Source organism: Sminthopsis crassicaudata, chromosome 1 (genome assembly GCF_048593235.1).
Source record: "Sminthopsis crassicaudata isolate SCR6 chromosome 1, ASM4859323v1, whole genome shotgun sequence".
NCBI classification, from domain to species: domain Eukaryota; kingdom Metazoa; phylum Chordata; class Mammalia; order Dasyuromorphia; family Dasyuridae; genus Sminthopsis; species Sminthopsis crassicaudata.
The window spans coordinates 749,167,314-749,185,888 of NC_133617.1; the positions used below are offsets into that span (position 1 = coordinate 749,167,314).

General features: G+C 46.1%; 1 protein-coding gene across 6 annotated transcripts in view; it reads left to right on the top strand.

Moving 5' to 3' along the window:
* Positions 1–2,194: 2,194 nt before the first annotated feature.
* STARD3NL (STARD3 N-terminal like) overlaps positions 2,195–18,575 on the top strand; it is a 61,878-nt gene continuing 45,497 nt past the window's right edge. For 2 of the 6 annotated variants that reach the window (XM_074284485.1, XM_074284484.1), the window contains exon 1: positions 2,196–2,395. The gene's annotated coding sequence lies outside the window, so the exon portion shown is untranslated. Of the gene's footprint in view, positions 2,396–18,575 lie in introns of all 6 variants that reach the window. The other 4 variants (XM_074284486.1, XM_074284483.1, XM_074284487.1 and 1 more) reach the window with 4 other exon arrangements.

Sequence of the window (18,575 nt, forward strand, 5' to 3'; positions counted from 1 at the left end):
TACACTCAACCATTGTTTGTCCTTTATTTTTCAAAGAGATTCAATGATGTCTCTGGGTGACATCCTAACGTGCTTATGAATTGGATTTAAGCGGGACAGAATTAGCCTCTCTTTCTCCTCCAGAGTCATGGAACATCCAGCGGCAGGACAACAGGTCACCCGGTGCTGACTTGGGATGCATTCCCATTGTGCTCAATAAATGCGTGCCCAGAAAATTCCCAGCCTGCAGAGGTCTGCTTCTCAGCCAGAATTCTCAGCTCCTTAAAAGCCGGGGACTTTCCTTTTCACCTTGGAATCCCTGGTGTTTACTTAGTATCCACCACAGGAAGTTCTTTTTTTTTTTTTTTTTTAAATTTTTATTCATTTTTCCAAATTATCCCCTCCCTCCCTCCACTCCCTCCCCCCATTGCAGGTAATCCCATACATTTTACATGTGTTACAATATAACCTAGAAACAATATATGTATGTAAATACCACCACAGGAAGTTCTTAATCAATTACTTAAGAGTTACTTTGTATCTGTGTATGTCTTTTAACTACATTGTATCCTCCAAATAATGTAACATTCTAGGGAGAGGAGACGTTTCCTTTTCTCTGCGGAAGGGCTCTAGAGTTACCACGATGATTAACTAATATGAATCATAGACCTTGGAAAAGTCTTTTGTGTCAGGACTGTGCTGGAAATAGAAAGACAAGTATGAGACCAGTTTAGCCTCCAAATCTTCCTTTCCTTTTTTTTTTTTTTTTTAAATGAATTAATTTATTTTAATACACATTGCTTTATGGATCCTATTGGGAGAGAAAAATCAGAACAAAAAGGAAAAACCATGGGAGAGTGTAGAGGACTTGAACAGGGTCTAAGCCGAGAGTCCAGAGCAGAGCTTACAGCTCTCCTGTTTCCAGGAGAAGCAGGCTGAGGGTCCACTAAGCACATTCTCCATGAGACCATCCCAGAACGAGTAAAGCCACTAAGGAAGTGAGGCAGGGAGGTGCTGGCTTGGCTCCCAGGGGACAGCAGGCAGACATGCTCTAGAATTCAGGGGTTCTCAAACTATGGCCCATGGGCCAGATGCGGCCCGCTGAGGCCTTTTATGTGGCCCACTGGGTTATGGTGAATGGGCTGAAGGGCCGAGACAGAGTGAGTTTTTGTTTTTACTATAGTCCGGCCCTCCAGTCTGAGGGACAGTGGACTGGCCCCCTATTTAAAAAGTTTGAGGACCACTGTGAAAGCTGAGTTAGCTGTGGGATTTATGGAGTGGTTTTCTATCTCCCACCTGACTTACTTTAGTCAGCTAGACCTCCAGCCCACCTGTCCGCTTCTTCTTGCAGCTGCGCAACAAGAGAGGAAAAAAAAAAACACAGAAAAAAGAAGAGAAAACAGCATCTGTTGATGTACATTCAATGTCCCTAGTTTTCTTTTTTTGCTAATGTTTTCATTCACTTTAGTTTCTTTTTCTTCAAGTCAATTGGAGTTGAGTGACTTGCCCAGGATCACACAGCTAGGTCCTCCAGAATTCAGGGCTGGGGCTCTATCCACTGCACCATGCAGCTGCCCCATGGGTACTACTTTTCACACCAAGTCCTTCAGAGCAGCCTTGCCTCCTGGGGTGCCTTCAGATCAATCTGCTTCCCTCTTCGGTGCCTCCGCTGGGGGTCTCGCCCCATTCAGTGCATTTCCAAACCCCTTGATGTCATTTCTATTCCCCTCCCCCCAGACGGTAACAGGTAAGGAAACTGAGGCGAGAGCTGTTTAGGTGACGCTCCCTCACACAGCAGGATTTGCACTCGAGTCTTTTCCATGCCCCATGAGCGTCGGCCGAGCGTCTGTCACGCAGGCATCCGGGCCCTTTGCGCTCCCTTTACAAATGGGGACGTCGAGGCTCAGAGGATGCGCTGCTGAGGTTCGAGCCCGTTCCAAAGAGAATCCCGGGGCCCGGGGCTTCCACGCCAGCCCCGCGCACCTGCCCAGCCGTCTCCGCACTGCCCCCTGTCGGCTTGCAGGTGGTTCGGGCAGACCCGCTCATCCCGCCCCCGCCACTTGCTCTCCCTTCTTTCATTGGTCACTTCAGCGGACTGATCGATTGTGGAGCCAGCCATTCGCTTGGCGGCGTTCCAGGTTCTCTCCGCCCCCACGGTGGCACGGCCCCCGCCTCCTCCTCTCCCGGGAGCCCGGCGCCGCGCTGATGTCACCGCGGGCGGGATGACGTCATGGCGCATTGACGTCGCCCGGCGGCTCGCGGAGGAGCCGGGTCCGGGCGCTGCCTGAGACTGAGCTCGGGTCCTGGGGTCTCTCGCGCCGGAGGCAGAAGCCGCGTCCCGCCCGCTCGCCCGACCCCGGCCCCGGCCCGAGCGTCCGCCGGCCCTGCGGGACACGGCCGGCGCCAGCCCGATGAGGTAGGGTGGGGGGCGGGGGCGGGGCGGCGGCTCCGTGCCCATTGCGCAGACGGGCACACTGACTGGGGGCGGGGTCCCCGCCGGTCTGGTCCCGGGTGCCTCGCTCTCCCTCTCGGTGCCAGGAGAACTTCCTCCGCCCGTGCCTCAGTTTCCCCACCTTGCTCCTGGTGGAGCCGCCTGTGCGTCAGCTTCCCTGTGTCTGGTTTCGGCGGCGCCTGAGCTGCCCTTTGCTTTCCGAGGGGAGGGGGAGGGCCCTCTAATCCGCCGTGGGAGTTCTTGCCTCTCGAAGGCGGGACACCCCCCTTTCCGTCCCCGGAGCTGCAGAGTCTGAGGACCTCGCGCTTGCCCGTGCCTCAGTTTCCCCACCTGTCAAACATGGGGAGAGGTCCAGCTGTCCTCCAGCTCCCTCAGTCGCTCCTGGCCTCCCTTTGGTGGACGGACAGGGAGGGACCCTCCGGGGCTGAGGGGGTGACCCAGGGTCTGCCCCCCAGGCATGTCTGCTGCCCCTGGCCCTGGGCGTGGCCTGGAACCTTCGGACTGGTGCACGAGTGGCCGCTGTCCCGGTGCCCATGCGCCCCGTGGGATCAGGTCCAGAGGGAGGTCCCGCCAGGACACTCCCAGGTGGGCTTGGGGTCCCACCCCGGGCTGGAGGCGCTGCGATCCCCGGACCGCGCAGTGCCCGCCTGGCTCCAAACCCCGCTAGTTTGCCAGGCCAGTGCCAGGACCTCTCCCGCAGGACAGTGGCCGGCTTCCGCTTCCATCAGGTCCTTCCTGGACACCGGCCCTCCCGCTCTCTCCGCTCTCTCCGCCACCTTCTCTTTGCCTGCTTCTCTCTCTTTGTCTGTGTCTGTGTCTCTTCCTTTCTGTCTCTGTGTGTCTCTCTGTCTCTGTCTCTCCCTCTGTTTCTATCTCTGTCTCCCTCACACTCACAATCCTCCACTCCTTCCCCTCCCCCCACAGTGTCCCATTCAAAGGGGCCACATCAGGTGGTAAAAATTGTCCCCTTTGGCTTTTTGGGTTCTGTGAGATGAATGCTGGGAGCACAAGGTGAGTCACCGAGGCAGAGCCCTCTGGAAGGAGTTTTTCTCCTCCCTTCAGCCCCCATCTATTCACTTTGTCTTCTGGATTCAAAATGCCTTCTGCCAGTTGCCCCGGCTTGGTCCTCTGCCATCTTCTTCAATCCTTAATTCTTGTGCCAGGAAGAAATAGTTCAGATAATTTCAAAGGAAGGACTTCTAAAGTGCTCGAATTAATCCCTTCATCCTATTGGCTTTTAAAATTGTCTTCTCCCCTCAACCTTGGGCTCCCCGCCTTGTTTCTTTACTTTGTTAAGACCTCCATGACTTCACATGGAGCCTGGCCCCTAGTAAAAGCCTGGCTGACCTCAGGATCCTCTTCTGGATTTCCTTGGCCAGGCTGCCCTTTGCCTATAGGCATCCCTGCCACCCAATCCAGCAGGCGCCATCTTTGGAGATGGGGAGGTGAGTAGAGCAGGTCCACCTCTCTCCTTTATTGACACATTTCAGCCCAGCAGTGAGCATCTTGATTTCACCTTGTCCTTGTGCTCCCATAAGCCCTTGCTCGGCTGTGCACCCAGTATGTTGGGAAGCTGACGTCCCCAGGGGAGCCGAGTTGCCTGTCATTTGTGGAGGGGTTTACTCCCCAGAGGTAGATGTTTCGAGATAGGGCCCCTTTGTCTCTTTGGGATGAGCAGAGTACAGAGTTGAAGATGCTGCCGAGAGGGGGCTCCTGGGAGGCTCAGAAATAGTGGGTGGCTTTGGAGGCGAGACGGCAAGCCCTGCTCTGGACATGGAGACTTTTGAGACTCGTGAACCGCTCAGGTGGCTGTTGGGGATGTGAGGCAAAGATGGAGCTGGATTGTCTGCACTGCAGTAGTGGGGTTGGCTGGACCCCTGGGAGAGGGGGAGAAAGGGGAGAGAAGAGATGTCATCATTCCCCCGTTGGTGCTCTGTCCTGGTACTTCCCTTCTTTGAACCCCCAGCCTAGTCTTTCTCCTCTCTTGGGCTGTTCTGTCTTCTAAGGGAACCCTCCTTCTGTTCTGACCTCCATCCCTGGACCATGAGCCCTTGAGGGAGCTGAGTGTGTCTCTGTCACTCCCTGTTGTGAGTGTTCTGCCACAGGTGCCTATTCCGCCTCCCCGTGATTTTTTGTCCTGTGGGATTCCTGGGGATTTGCCCACATTCTAAGGCCTTCTTCAGTGGGCCCCAGAATCATGGTCTGCACAGTGGGAATGCCTGCTGATGAATGACCTAAGTCTGATCTCTTTATTAATAATGATCTTCCCAAAGGGACTTGACTGCATCCTGAAGGCCAGAAGAAATTTACAGTTTGAGACAAAGTGATTCTTGTTCTTTCAGCTTTGTGCTCAAAACGCTCCTTTGATTTGGTGCCTTATTTCTCAAGATTAGCAACTTTCAGGCAGCAGATTCCCTCTCAATTCATGGAATGTTCGGGCTTGGCGGAACCTTTGACTTAAGCTGGGCAAACCCCCAGTTTATACAGATGAGGAAAACAAATGAGTTGCCAAAAGCCTGGGAGCAGACAAGACTTTCATTTCTCTGTCAGTATCTTGTTCTCATCTTAGAGAGGAGCCCTTTTCAACTTTTATTCACATGACTATTTTCTTAGTGTCTTTCCGCTTAATCCTGTGACCTGGTGAGCAGAATTCAGATTTGGGGGCTTTAAATATGATAATTTTGGTGATTTCCCTTTTTTCTCTCCTTTTTGGATTGAATTTTCTGAACCTGGGTCAATTTTTATAACAACACTCAGTTTTATAAATTCTGTTTTGTTTTGTTTTTTAATTTTCTATCTCATTGATTTGTCTTTTTTGTTATTGTTCAGTTGTTTTTCAGTTGTGTCCAGCTCCACATGACCTCTTCTCTCACTCATTTTACAGGTGAGGAAACTGAGGCAAACAGAATGGAGTGACTTGCTCAGGGTCACATTGCTAGGAAGTGAATGAGGCTGGATTTGCAGTCAGGTCTTCCTGATGCTCTATCCACTGGGCCACTTAGCTTCCTCAACTCTTTTTTGCCCCCCCCCTTTTTTTTTTCCTTTCATTTTGGTTCATATCTTTTATTTTTACAAGTTTCATTTCTAAATATATGCTTCTTCTTGCCTCTCCTCAGCAAGCCATATCTCTTTAAAAAATAAAATAAAAATGAGAGGAGAAAAATAAGAGATCAGTATGGCATAACTTATTGACTTCAGTTGTGTCTAACAGGATATAAAGTAGTGCCCAGTTGGGTCTTCCAACACTTCTGTGAGAGGAAGGAGACTCAGGTTTTCACTTCAAGAAAGGAGGAATAATCAGCTGGATTATAATTAAGTAGCACTGAGTTCTTTCTATTTGGTTGTCATTTTATATATCGTTTGTGGATTTTATTTGCTTCACCTTGCATCAGATTCATAAGAGAAACAGATTCCTCTGAGAGACAGGTTGCTCTTCTCTATTAATAGTACTAGTCATTGTTATAAATTGAATTGCATTCATTGTCTTGGTATTTGTTATTTAAATTAAAATATTTTTCCTAATATTTTAAATCCAGTTGTTTATTTGGTTTTGTTTCTATGTAGCCTTTTTTCCTAATGTTTTTGTCAAATGTTATTACACATTAGCCTAAAATGATAGTATTTGATTTCCACATTATTGAATTTTGTGAATTCTTTGTTTTTGAAAAAAATATTTATTTCTTACCTTTTTGATTCTGTTCCTCACATTTCTTACAGCTTGCTAAATCAGTTCATTTCTTTTTTGTTAATCTGTGTTTATTCAATTTGCCATATTAAAGTATCTTCTTATTTTATTTTCATTTAGTACTTCTTATGCTATTATTACTTTATTAGTTAATTTTTATAATTACAAAACATTGTAATGTATATAATGTATACATTATAATGTAATTATATAACATTATAATATTATTATAAACACATAATAAATCAATGTTATAATGATTTTAATTTAATTGCTGAACTCTTTGTTGGAGATGTCTTCCAATTGTTAGATATTCATTGAGTGTTTCTTTTCAGTCTTATAATTTCCTTGGTATGATAAAATTTCATTTGCACGGGCTGTTTTGGCCCAACCTCTTAGTTCTGATTTATGTCCAGACAGAGACCATGTAAAGGCATGTTAATATGAAATATATCTCTGGGCTATAGCAGTGTGATTGGTAACAAAGGAAAAGGATGAAGAATCATCAGAAGTGATGCTGCAATGGACCCAGCGCTAAGTCTGGAGTCAGGAATGCTCATCTTCCTGAGTTCAGATCTGACTTCTGACACTTACTAACTGTGTGACTGTGGGCATGTCTCTTAACCCAGTTTTTACCTCAGTTTCCCCATCTGTAAAATGAGCTCACAAAAGAAATGGCCAATCCATCCAGTATCTCTGCCAAGAAAATGGGGTCACAGAGAATTGGACACGACTGAAAATTGCTAAACACAAATGAACAGTGACAATAGAATGACAAAAGGGATCGGGTGGCAGAGGAGGGAGCAATCTTTGGCAAGACTGAAATCAAATCTTGTCCCATCAGTAAACTGGCTGGTGCTTGATTTACCTTGAAAAGAGTTCCTGTGGTGGAAGCATCGAATGCAGAACTGCTTTTTTTAGGGAAGTTCTCTTGACACTCTCAGCCTGAAAGAAGGATGAACTTTGCTCCACCATGAAATTCCTAGTCAGGCCATTGATCATCATCATTGAAGGCTCGGGTGTGAAGTTTTATTCAGTTAGACTTCGGCCTCTGGTTTGTACTGGGCAGCCAAGTGGCAAGATAATACCTGAGCTACTTGATGGCCCGTCTCTTTCCTTTTCTCGCACTCATCCATGAAGATAGTTTTCTACATTGACATGTATACTACTGGCTTTCCTTCATGTTTATGATGAATCCTCATGTAGAATACCAGCTCACATTCCTCTGGGCACAAGTAAAACTTTGATCCTTGCAACAGGTACCTGGTCTCCTTTAGTCTACATCAGGCCCCCATTCATCCTCTTACAAACTATCAAAATAATTGGTCTGATCATATAACATCCGATCATATACTCCCCTGCTCAAGTAGCCTCTGTAGCTCCCTCTTTCCCCTCGGATAAAATAGAACTTCAGCTTGCCACTTAAAGCCCTTCATAATCTGATTCCTGAATTAGTTCACATTCTAATCCACCTGAATTGGCTGTTCCCCCTCTTGTCTCTGTACTCTGTAATATGCTCCTTCCTAATTTCTGCCTCTTAGAATTGTAGCTCTGGTTCTAGTTCTGATGGGAAATGGTGCAGGAGCCTCCAGGTCAGTAGTGCAGTTCCCTCATCAGGGCATCATGCATGTGCTTCTCCATCTACATGTGTTATTGGCAGGAGGCTGAAAGCTAGTTGAGGGAAAGGGGCTGGTTTTTTTTTTTTTTTTCCATTTCTGTCTTCCCTAACACAGCACCTACACACAGTAGGCGCTTACGAAATGCACATTCTCCTTTTCAATTTTGGACTCCAGAGGGACATTCTGAAGGTTGATTCATCCCTGCATATGTTATAGATGCTACTTTATAGAGCTCTGTGCTGGAGGGCTGGAGAGATGAATTAAAAGGAAGAATAAGCTGAAACTTAAAGAAAGGGCATTTTATTATTTAAAGGCACATGCAATAATTGGAACTCCCTTATTCATTGACTGATTAAATGGATTTATTTGATCAGTGGAATCCAGAGACCTGAGTTCAGATTGTGGCTGTGATGCTTCCTTGAGCTCTGCAATTTCCAGCCCACTGAGATAAACGGAAATGCTTCAGGGATAAAGTGCTGTTTGGTCAGCCAGAAACCTTTGTTCCAACTCTGTGATAGAGAATCTCTCTAGAGGAGATCCATATTCTTTCCTGTCTTTGCAATTAAAGCAAACCGACTAGAATCTACTTTTCTTTTTCCTTTTTCTTTTCTGGTTTTTTCTTTTTCCTTTTTCTTTTCTGGTTTTTTCTTTTTCCTTTTTCTTTTCTGGTTTTTTCTTTTTGATGAGGCAATCGTGGTTAAGGGACTTGCCCAGAGTCACACAACTAGTAAGTATTAAGTGTCTGAGGCCATATTTCAACTCAAATCCCCCTGACTGTAGGGCTGGTTGGTGCTTTGTCCACTGCACCATTGAGCTCCCCTTTAGAATCCAGCTTTTGGTAGTTAAGCACCTTGAAGAATTAGTGGGACTCGATGGTGTTGTGTTGTGATTGAACATATAGTACCATTGCTTGAGAGAGGAGGCATGAGATCGTTGAGGTATAGAAGCCTAAGGAAGAGGGGTGTGTGTGTGTGTGTGTGTGTGTGTGTGTGTGTGTGTGTGTGTGTGTGTGTGTGTGTGTGTGTGTGTGTTTTATAGCAACCTGTTTCTAGTGCAAAAAATTCCAGATAAATGGAAAGTTCTTGTTTCTTGGGTTTCAATTAAGTTTTGTTTTAAATGAGCTGGGAACGTGTTTGAAAATAGTCTGCCTTTTTAAACTGCTTAAAGTTTCCTCATCGTCTTTTTTGATTCATTCTTAATTTGCTTAGTGAACTCTTTATTTGTAAATAGGGCAGAGAGACACTTCAGTCCAGTGGACAGTGGACACGCCAAACTGGTGGAACCTAAGTGTGTGACCCCAATGGCATAAGAAAAAAGTGATTCAAAAGCCATAGGTTTCTAATTAAGGAAGTGGGAAATTTCTCCGCTGGTGAAACACGTGTGATGCTCTGTTGATAGTTATCCCTTAAGGGTAGTTTGCACAGATAAGATGTTAGCATTTTGAAATGGGCATTTTTGACCTCTGGAAAGCAGTGACCCCTCGTTTCACGAATTCACTGAATTGCAGGGGTCTCTTTCACCCTCTCCCACTGCTGCCATTTCTTCTTGCCTTTGGGGGATTAGTTGACTTCCTTGAAATCTTTTAAAATTAAATTTGTTTTAAATCATTGGTGTTAGGATGAAATGTAGGTTCACCCAAAGCACAAGGCGTGTGGAGGGTGCTTCCTTTGGGTCACACATTGTGCAAGGGCTGGACAGAGGTACAAGAGGACTGTAGAAGAGCATTTGGCTTCTAGGAGTGTCCCCTCTGGGTGGGGGGAGGCCCTGATGTAAAAAAGTCTGGGTTTGGGCAGGAAGGCCTCCAACGTCAGCTTTTGAAGAAACTTCAAGGCAAGTCAGGCTGAGAGACTCAAACCAGCTTTTACGGCCGTGCGAGCGTGTGTGTGTGTGTGTGTGTGTGTGTGTGTGTGTGTGTGTGTGTGTGTATGACGGGAGAGTTTTGGTGGTTGAAAATAAGCTTTGAAAATAAGATGGTTGTATTCATTGCCTTTAACCTGAGTTTCCCAGATATATTTTCTTTTCCATAGCTCTAATCTCCTCGGCTTCCCCTATTTCTTTGGAGTCTTCGTCTTGTTCTCTAGCACATTTGTGATCTTACCTGATTCTAAGCAGTGTTTGTGAGAGATTAATAAAATGGCTTCTTCACTTGGGGTCTGAAGCCTTTGGCTTTGTTTTGTTTTTTAAATATATTTGTATTTTGGTGTAATTGATTTCCACATGGTGTCCTTGCTATTCTTTGTACCAGATCCTCCACTTCCCACCTCCGGGCATTTTCACTGGCTCCCTCCATATCTAGAGCTTTCTCCCCCTCATCTCTGCCTTCCGGCCTTATCTCTGCCTTCCGGCTTCTTTAGCTCATGTCACTTCTCAATTAAAGTTCTGCCTTCCGAGATTCCTTGTCTAATTCTCTCTAAGGCTAGTGTCTTCTCTGTTGATTTTCTCCAGTTTATTGTGTCCAGATCATATTTGGCCACAACTATTTGCAAGTTGTCTCCCTTCAGAGAAAAAGGTCTCTCTGTTGCTTTTCTTTGAATCCCCCCGTGCTGGAACTCTGTCTTCCCAGAAATCAGCTGGAGTCAGGATCACTAACCGTCTTTATTCTTGATCTTTACAGTCAGGGTCAGGGGGTTAGGCTTAGCTACCTCACACACACACCTTCCTCCCTCAAACGCCAGGAGAGACTGAGTCAGCTTCTTCGGCTCACTTCCTCTTCCTCCTCCTCCTCCTCCTCCCACACAAGTCACTTCCCCCTCTTTGTCCCAGCAATCAAGTCAGCACAGAACAGCTGGGGAGGGTCAACCTTCAAACAAGTTAATAGGGAACTATCCAATTGGCAATTAGTCTCCCGTGCTTCATTATCCAAGTGCATTGCTCAGTTCTAGCCCTTTACACCCCTGTACTTAGCACAGTGTTTGGCACATAGTAGCCTTGAGTTGATTTGACTTGTAATCCTGTATTTTAGCCAAGTTATCAAGTGGTTATTTCATGTATCTCTTGTGCCAGACACTGTGCTGAGGTTTGGGAATACAAATACAGAGAGAAAGGCAGTTCCTGCTCTTGAGTAGCCACTCAACATTCTATGGGGGCAAACAGCCCATAAAAGGGAGCTGAGATTGGTGGGGGGTGATTAGAGATGGAGCTACTGGGCCAGGAGCTTTGGAGAGGAAGTCCAGATGAGCTCTGAGCCGAGCCTGGCTAGAGGGAATGAAGCTTTGACTGGTCCAGGCCTCTGGCCTCCTTGAAATGGAGGTTCTGGGAGGAGCCCGCCAGTCAGAGGGAGAGGCTGTGGAAGTAGAAGAGACCTCCAAGTGTGACATCCAGGATGGAGTGAGCTTTTAGGGCAAGAGGCTTCTGGGACACAGCAGAAAAAGGCCAGGGCAAGGGGGAAGGGGAAGGCAGGGAGAATCTCAGTATGACCCAAGGCTAAGAAGGAATCCCCAGAATGCACCTGCCTGCCAAAGGGATCCACAGCAACCTAGGAACCAGAGTAATCATACTTGAAACCCCTGGAACTCGGTCTTATTTCCTGGGAATTACTGCTCACATATGTGGAAAGATTACTTTTCTATAGAAGTTATTGTTGCTCCCTATTGAAAAGTTTACTTTAATCTGTAAGAATACAGCATTACAAATACAAACGTTTTGGGGACACGGGGAGACTCAGTGTCATCAAGGCCCAGGGCAGTCTGCATTCTAGGTTAGGGACAGCCAGGAGCCCAGAGGCTTGTGGGCCAGGGAGTGTGAGAAGTTTCTTACTTCCTTCTACTTGATAAGACTGTTTTTTAGTTCTACCTCAGGAATCATGAACTTTTAGCAGCTGATTTTGAATTCAGGCCTTCAATCAGCTAATTAAAAAGCATCTATTAAGTGGATGCCATTCACCAGGACCTGTGTATGGCTCAGGGGAGACAAAGACTTTAAAATGGTCCTCGCTTTCAAGAAATTGCATTCTCTCTGGGTAGCAGAGAGGTAAATACAGAATGTACCACGTGCATTCAGAGTAATTTTAGAGGTCGGGGAGGCAAATGAGCTGAGTTTTAAAAGAAGCTAGAGATTCTAAGAAGCAGGAATAGAAATGGAGACCCAACTGGGCATGGGGGTGTTCACTGGGGCAATAACTTATGTAAAGGTGAGGAGTGGGCCTGGAGGAGGGCCATATTTGAGGAATTTTAAGTAAGGACTTTTGGTTGAAAGGGGAGAAAAGTATGATAATTCTGGAAATAGCAGCAGAACCACATTGTGAAGAGCTTTAAATGTTCACACATGCACATGTGTACACACACACACACACACACACACTCTCCCCATCCAGATTGAATTTTATCTTAGAGGCAGAAGGGAGCCACTGTGGCTTTCTGAGCCCGATGTGTGATTGTAGCCTGTTCCTTGGTCAGTTTTGTGGAAAGAAGGAGGCCGAGAGATGGATTTAGGAAGGGTTTGCCCTGATCTGGCTGACAGTGCCTGGACCATCCTAATGATCTGTGGGACTGGAGGGGAAGAGGGGTGAGGAGCATTATGGGTAGGTCTTTGTAATGATCAAGACTCTACAACTAATTGAACATGGGTTGAGAGAGGGAGGAGCTGAGGCCGACCCCGAGGTCTTAAGCTTCCAAATCAGATAGATGAGGGACCTGGTCCCCGGTGACATCTGTGACCTCTCAGCCCTGGCTACAATAGAAGGTGGCTGACACACCCTAAAATCCTGGAGCTATTGTCAAAAGCAAAATGCTTTTACTGAACAAATTTTATTCAATAAAACACGTCATTGTTTTTGACTCTCACAGACTCATTGAGATCATGGGATGACAGCGATCTGTGGCTGGAGGGAACCTCAGAGGCCATTTCTAGTCCAGGTTCCTCATTTTCCTGCTGAGGACCTTGGGGCCCAGAGAGATTATGTGGCCTGTCACACACCGGCTACTAAGGGACATCTCAGACTTTGGTCACTGACTCCCATTTTGGCACCCACTCAGCTGCCTCCTCCTACTCACATGGCCCCTTTCCCAACGAACTTTGCTGCTCCCCTCCCCCAGCTGCTAGCGCTCACTCCCCTCCTCATCCTGCGTTCGTTTGGATTCTTCTATGTGCACGTGTTATTTTCCCCTGATGGGAGGCAGACCCGCTCTAATTTTTCTCTCCTCACACCCCAACACAGAGTGTAGGGGTTTAATTAACACTTGGTGATTTGCATTGATTTTTGTGTGCACGCGTATTCCTGTGAACGTAGTGGGTCCAGATGGGATTTTCCATAATAGGCTTTTTCCCAGAGATTTAGTGAGAGTTTGGCTGAAGAAGAGCCTGTTGCCATGACTATTATGGGAGGGAAAGCAGAGCAGAGAGGACAGGAAATATTCTGCAGTGCTGCCGAAGACCTTTGGAGACCCGGCCGCCTCCCTGGATGTTGTGAGCAGAAAAAGCAATCTGTCTTTTTCTGACTCTGATGGTTCCATGGTTATATAACGGATGACTTAGCATCCTTTTGATACAACAAAGTTTTTGATTAAAAATCTTTAATCTGAATTATGTAAGAATGCCTCTTGCATTGATTAGCATGTGTAATGTGGGTGGCTATTGAAGAAAAGGAGTGTGTGCGGAAAAATGGTAGAGACCTGTCAGTTCAGGAGAAATCTCAAGGGAAACTATGTCTGTTCCCCTTCCCCTTCCTTCTCTTCTGCCCTGATTTGTTATTGTTAAGCTGTTTTCAGTTGTCACTGACTCTTCCTGGTCTCATGTGGAATTTTCTTGGCAAAGATATCAGAATGCTTGGTCATTTCCTTCTCTGGCTCATTTTACAGATGAGGAAACTGAGGCACACGATATGAAGTGATTTTCTCAGAGTCATCCAAGCCAAATTTGAATCCAGGTTTTCCTAAGTCCGGGCCTGGCGCTCCATCCCTTATGCTTAGCTGCCCACCAGACCATTTTGGTCACAGGAACAAGAGCTGGACTGGAGAGGAGTTAGCTCTGTTCTCCTCCTTGCTTTTATCCCTTTCCCTGATCAGGCTCTTTGAGGTGACGGGAATTCTGTTCCCGAGAAACGAGATTTAAGGCCCGATTGAGATCATTCTCTGGCTCTCGTTTACCTCGAGCCGATAGAAGTTCCAGCCATCAGGAAGAAGCTGGCAGATGGGATATTCAGTTGTAGCTTTGTCATTGGACTTTATGGGAAGATGCTGCTTTCTTCTAGTAGTCTCTATTCCTCCAGTAATGACTAAGTGCGTAATTTATAAGGTGTGTAGACACACACACATAAACATAGATGTATACATATATAAACATACATGCACATCTATACAGAGACATATACATATGTACATACACACATCTATATAACTATATCTGTACAGAGATGTATACATATACATCTATATCTATATCTAGGTCTCTAAAGAAATGCTGCTGCCGCTGCTGCGAGTCAGCTTACCTCTTTGGGTTCTGGAAAGCCTGATCCAGGTCTTGGTTCTTGCACTGACAGGGTGGATGTCTCCCTTAGTTACCTCATCTGTACAGTCTTTGTGGCCTTCTCCAGTCCCTGCCAGCTCCCTTCTGAAATCCTGTAGATATTTTACACTGGGATGGAAAGGTCACTTGGCTTGGGGAGAGTGTTGTCTCCCAAGGTCTGTGAAGAGCAGAAGCAGCAGTGACGATGCAGTCCATCCCCGAGGTCTTGAGGGACTGCCGTGGAGGTGCTTTCTGGGTATGCATCTCCTTTTGCCACCTTGGACAGTGAAGATATCTTTGAGAGGATTTTCGAGATCCAGCCATGTAATCACAGAGTCAGAGAATTTCAGAGGAAGGTCCTCCGTGGCCGTGGAGTCTAGCTGACTGACCCAGATGATGCTAGGGCATAGCCTTTGCTTGTAGATTGTCAATAAGATGGAACCTAGCACCTCCAACATGGCTGTTCCACTTTGGTGTAGTCAGAAACCATTAGAAAAGTCCCTGAACAAGCCTTGATCTTTCTCCTTACAGTTTCTCTCTTCTCAGGACAAAAGAGAAGCTATCTACCCCTCTTCTGACTGGGCTAAGCACGGGGAGGCAAATAAAATATTTCAAAAAAACAAAAAACCAGGGAGCTGAAAAAGGGGGAGGAGAGGAGGTAATCCCCAAGGCCTTGTGTCCAAGTTGGGAAGCCAGAAGGTCCCAATTGCCTCCAGGATCAAATAAAATGCTGGTGGCCCTCAAAGCCTTCCATGTCCCAGCTCCTTCTTTCCTTCCCTGTATTTGTATTCCTTACTCCCTGCCACATGTCTTTCTCTTACCATTGAACTCAGATAGCTCTGGAAGGGAAAGTGAGGCAGGTGACATCACTTAAATCCAGCTAGTCACCTCCCTGATTGTCCCAGTCCTCTTCCGTTACAAAAGACCATCTATGTCTTAGTGCCGGCACATGCTCTTCAGTTGAGTGACCCCGGCCTTCTGGCTGTTCCACAGCTTCTCTAAGCTCCAGGATTCTCTCTGGCCGTCCTCCAGGCGTGGAATGTTCTTTCTCCTCTCTTCTGGCTACTGACCTTCCTGGCTTCCCTTAATCCTAACTAAGATCCCATTTTTTACAGAAAGTCTTTCCTGACCCCTCCTAATTCCAGCACCTTCTGTCTGTTCATTATTATTTCCTTTTTTTCTTGCATAGAGCTTGCTTTGCACATATTTGCATGTTCTCTTCCTCATTGTATTATAAGCTCTTGGAGGACTGGATCTTTCCTTTGTCTCTTTTTGTATTCCTAGCACTTAGCATAGCCTGGCACATAGTAGGTACTTAATTAATATGGATTGATCACTTGTGACCAGGAAGGGAAAGTAGGCTGACGGACCTTGATCTTTCCTTAAAGTGGGACCAGTGGGAGAGAGCCTGGCCCAGTGGGACCAGTGGGAGAGAGCCTGGCCCAGTGGGACCAGTGGGAGAGAGCCTGGCGCAGTGGGACCAGTGGGAGAGATCCTGGCCCAGTGGGACCAGTGGGAGAGATCCTGACCCAGTGGGAACAGTGGGAGAGATCCTGACCCAGTGGGACCAGTGGGAGAGAGCCTGGCCCAGTGGGACCAGTGGGAGAGAGCCTGGCCCAGCAGAGGGATATTCTGGTGGGAGAAAGCAGAAGATAGATAGATGCTCCACAGGTGCTAAGGGAGGGCCATTATGCCTCTACTGGGCCTTTGTTTCCTTAGGCTTTTTCTTTGTTTGCCCTGCACTTAGCGCAGTCCCGGGCACATAGTTTCATAAATGGTGGCTGATGGGTTGATTGACATCTCCGGTTCCCTCACTCAGTCCTCGTATACCATGGATTCCGGGCATGTCATTGTTTGGTTTCCCTCCCTGCGTGCAGTTCACCTTGTTCACATCCTTTCTAAACTCTTGTTCCCAGAACTGAATATAGTACTGCAGATGGGATTTGACAGGGGCCAGATCCAGATGGCCTGTCACTCCCTCATTTACAGGGACGGTCACCTTCTCATTGCTAGAAGCTTTGCTTCTTGATAAACTCCAAGGTCAGAGTAGCCGTTTTGGCCGCCATATCCCACTGGTGACTCCTTGATCTTACAATCTATACAACCCTTGGATTTCTTTCCCCCTGAGATTCTCCATCTTGTCCTTAGGAAGTAAATTTTTTAAAATGCAAGAATAAGATTTTACATTCATCCTATTCAATTTTACCGGATGATATTTTAGCCTAATGCTGTGGCCCTTGAAAAAATGGGAGATTTGAAGAGGTGATGCAATTAACTAAATTGGGGAAATGCAATTTGGAATTAAGATCTAGAGACAAAATGATTTCCACAGGAGAAAGCGTGACCCACTCTGAAAATTAGATCTAACCTTGGTTATCATTCTACCACTGCCACTCCACCATCAACAGCCAGTTTGTTTGAGTGGCAACTGTGATTTTGATCCCCTTGATAAGCAGACAAGGTAAATAATTTTTGCCAGGATCTGCTCTACTTTCAAAGGAACCAATCTGAGACTGATAGACAGTATGTTACCACAATCTATATGGATGTTTCCATGTGTAAGAGTTGAGATTTGAACTTTAAATTTCTCATTCACTTATTTTCCCTAGATAGAAGATTTTAGAGTTGCTGTTCCCATATGACTTTCTTGCCCCCAAGTGGGGTAATACTGAGCCATTCCTTCTGGTGATTCTATTTTATTATTAAAAAAAAAATCTTGAAGATTTCATGTTACTTGAGTGTGTTTCTTTATTTAATTTGAAAAACTTCACTTATTTGGGAAAGCCTGGCAGATTAGGCTTTATAAATGATGTATAATTGAATAATAATTGCCGCCTTGATGGTAGAATTTCCATGTCCTCTAGTGAAATCTGCCTCCCTCCCCAACTTTATCAATTTTCCAGTATCATATATAACAATTTTAAAGGGCCTGTCATTCAGTGTTTTTCACTGAATGGTGAAAAAATATAAAAAAAATAATAATATAGTAATAATGGTATCCATTATGGCATACACCTCCCTGTGGGGTTTTCCTCAACCTAGAAGGGAAGAGGAGACTCATTCAGAAACATGGAGGGTCAAGGTCTTGGTAGGTTGGTTGATTGATTGGCTGTTGTCCTTCGTTCTCTTCATTTTCAAAGAAAGAGGAACAAAATGCTATCAGTATGTTGCTGTCAAAGAGACGCAATGTATGACTTTGGCTGATCAGAGCAATATGAGCTTGAAAGGCTTTATTTACTTCAGAAAAGAAACATTTCACATGAACATTGGGAGTAGAGTGGTCCTATGTCTCATTGTTTATTTGAGCTGTTGCAATTCTGCTTTGCTCAGAGCCCAGTGCCTTCTTTGATGAAGGAACGCCATATTGATTGGTCCCGTGCCAGTGTCTCCCATGACTCACAATCTGTTCCAGATCTTGAGTGTCCCTGTGTCTTTTCTTCTGACCACTGTGTGAATTCTCCGTAAAATAGTCTTTTAGGCAAGTGAACACCTGCCATTCCAACAGTGTGGCCAGGCCAGCAGAGTTGTGCTCTCTGCAGCAGAGTCCGAGTTTCGGGCAGTTCGGCTTCAGAAAGGAGCACGGTGTTAGTCGCTTTGTCCTGTCAGGTGATCGATCTTCAGACTCTTCTGAAGTCCTTTCAGATGGAAGCACTTCAGGCCATGAGGTCAGCATGACCCCCTGAGTCAGCCTGATGCTCTTCTTTCTTACACTTTCCCTCCCAAACATCCAGCTAGCTATGACAATGCATGTCACCTTTAGTCAATCTATGTGGACGTCCCTGGAAAGTTTGCTGCCGAGGTAAGAGAACTTGTCCACCACATTCATAACTTCTCCATTTGCTGTAACCAGTGGGTGCCCATGTGGATGGGATGCTGGTTGGTGGAAAACCGATGTTTTCTTGCTGTTAATTGTTAGGCTAAAATGAGCACAAGCAGCAGAGAATTGATCCGTACTTCGTTTTGAAGGCTGCATTGAATGCACAATCATCTGCCGGCAGAATGTCATGCACCAGCTCTCTACTTTAGTCTTGACTTGGAGCCTTTTCAAATTAAAAAAAAATTTTTTACTGTTAGCAGGGAGCTGATGCCCTTTTTGTCTTCATCAAAGGTGTCCAACAAAGTCATAGAAAACATGGTGCTAAAAAACATAGTTGCAAGCTCCTAGCCCTGTTTCATTGCATTGGTGTCTGGGAAAACAACGTGAGCAGTGTCCATCATTCAGAACTTGTGTAGAACTGAGGTACAATGCTGACGAACTCCGGGCAACCAGATTTTGTCGTGTTCTTTCACAAGCCCCCTGATTAAGTGATGTCAAAGGTCAGGCAGATTGATTCTGCACCGTATACAGACCTTGGTTCTGCTCCTGGCATTTCTCCTGCATTTGTTGAGCAGCAAACAT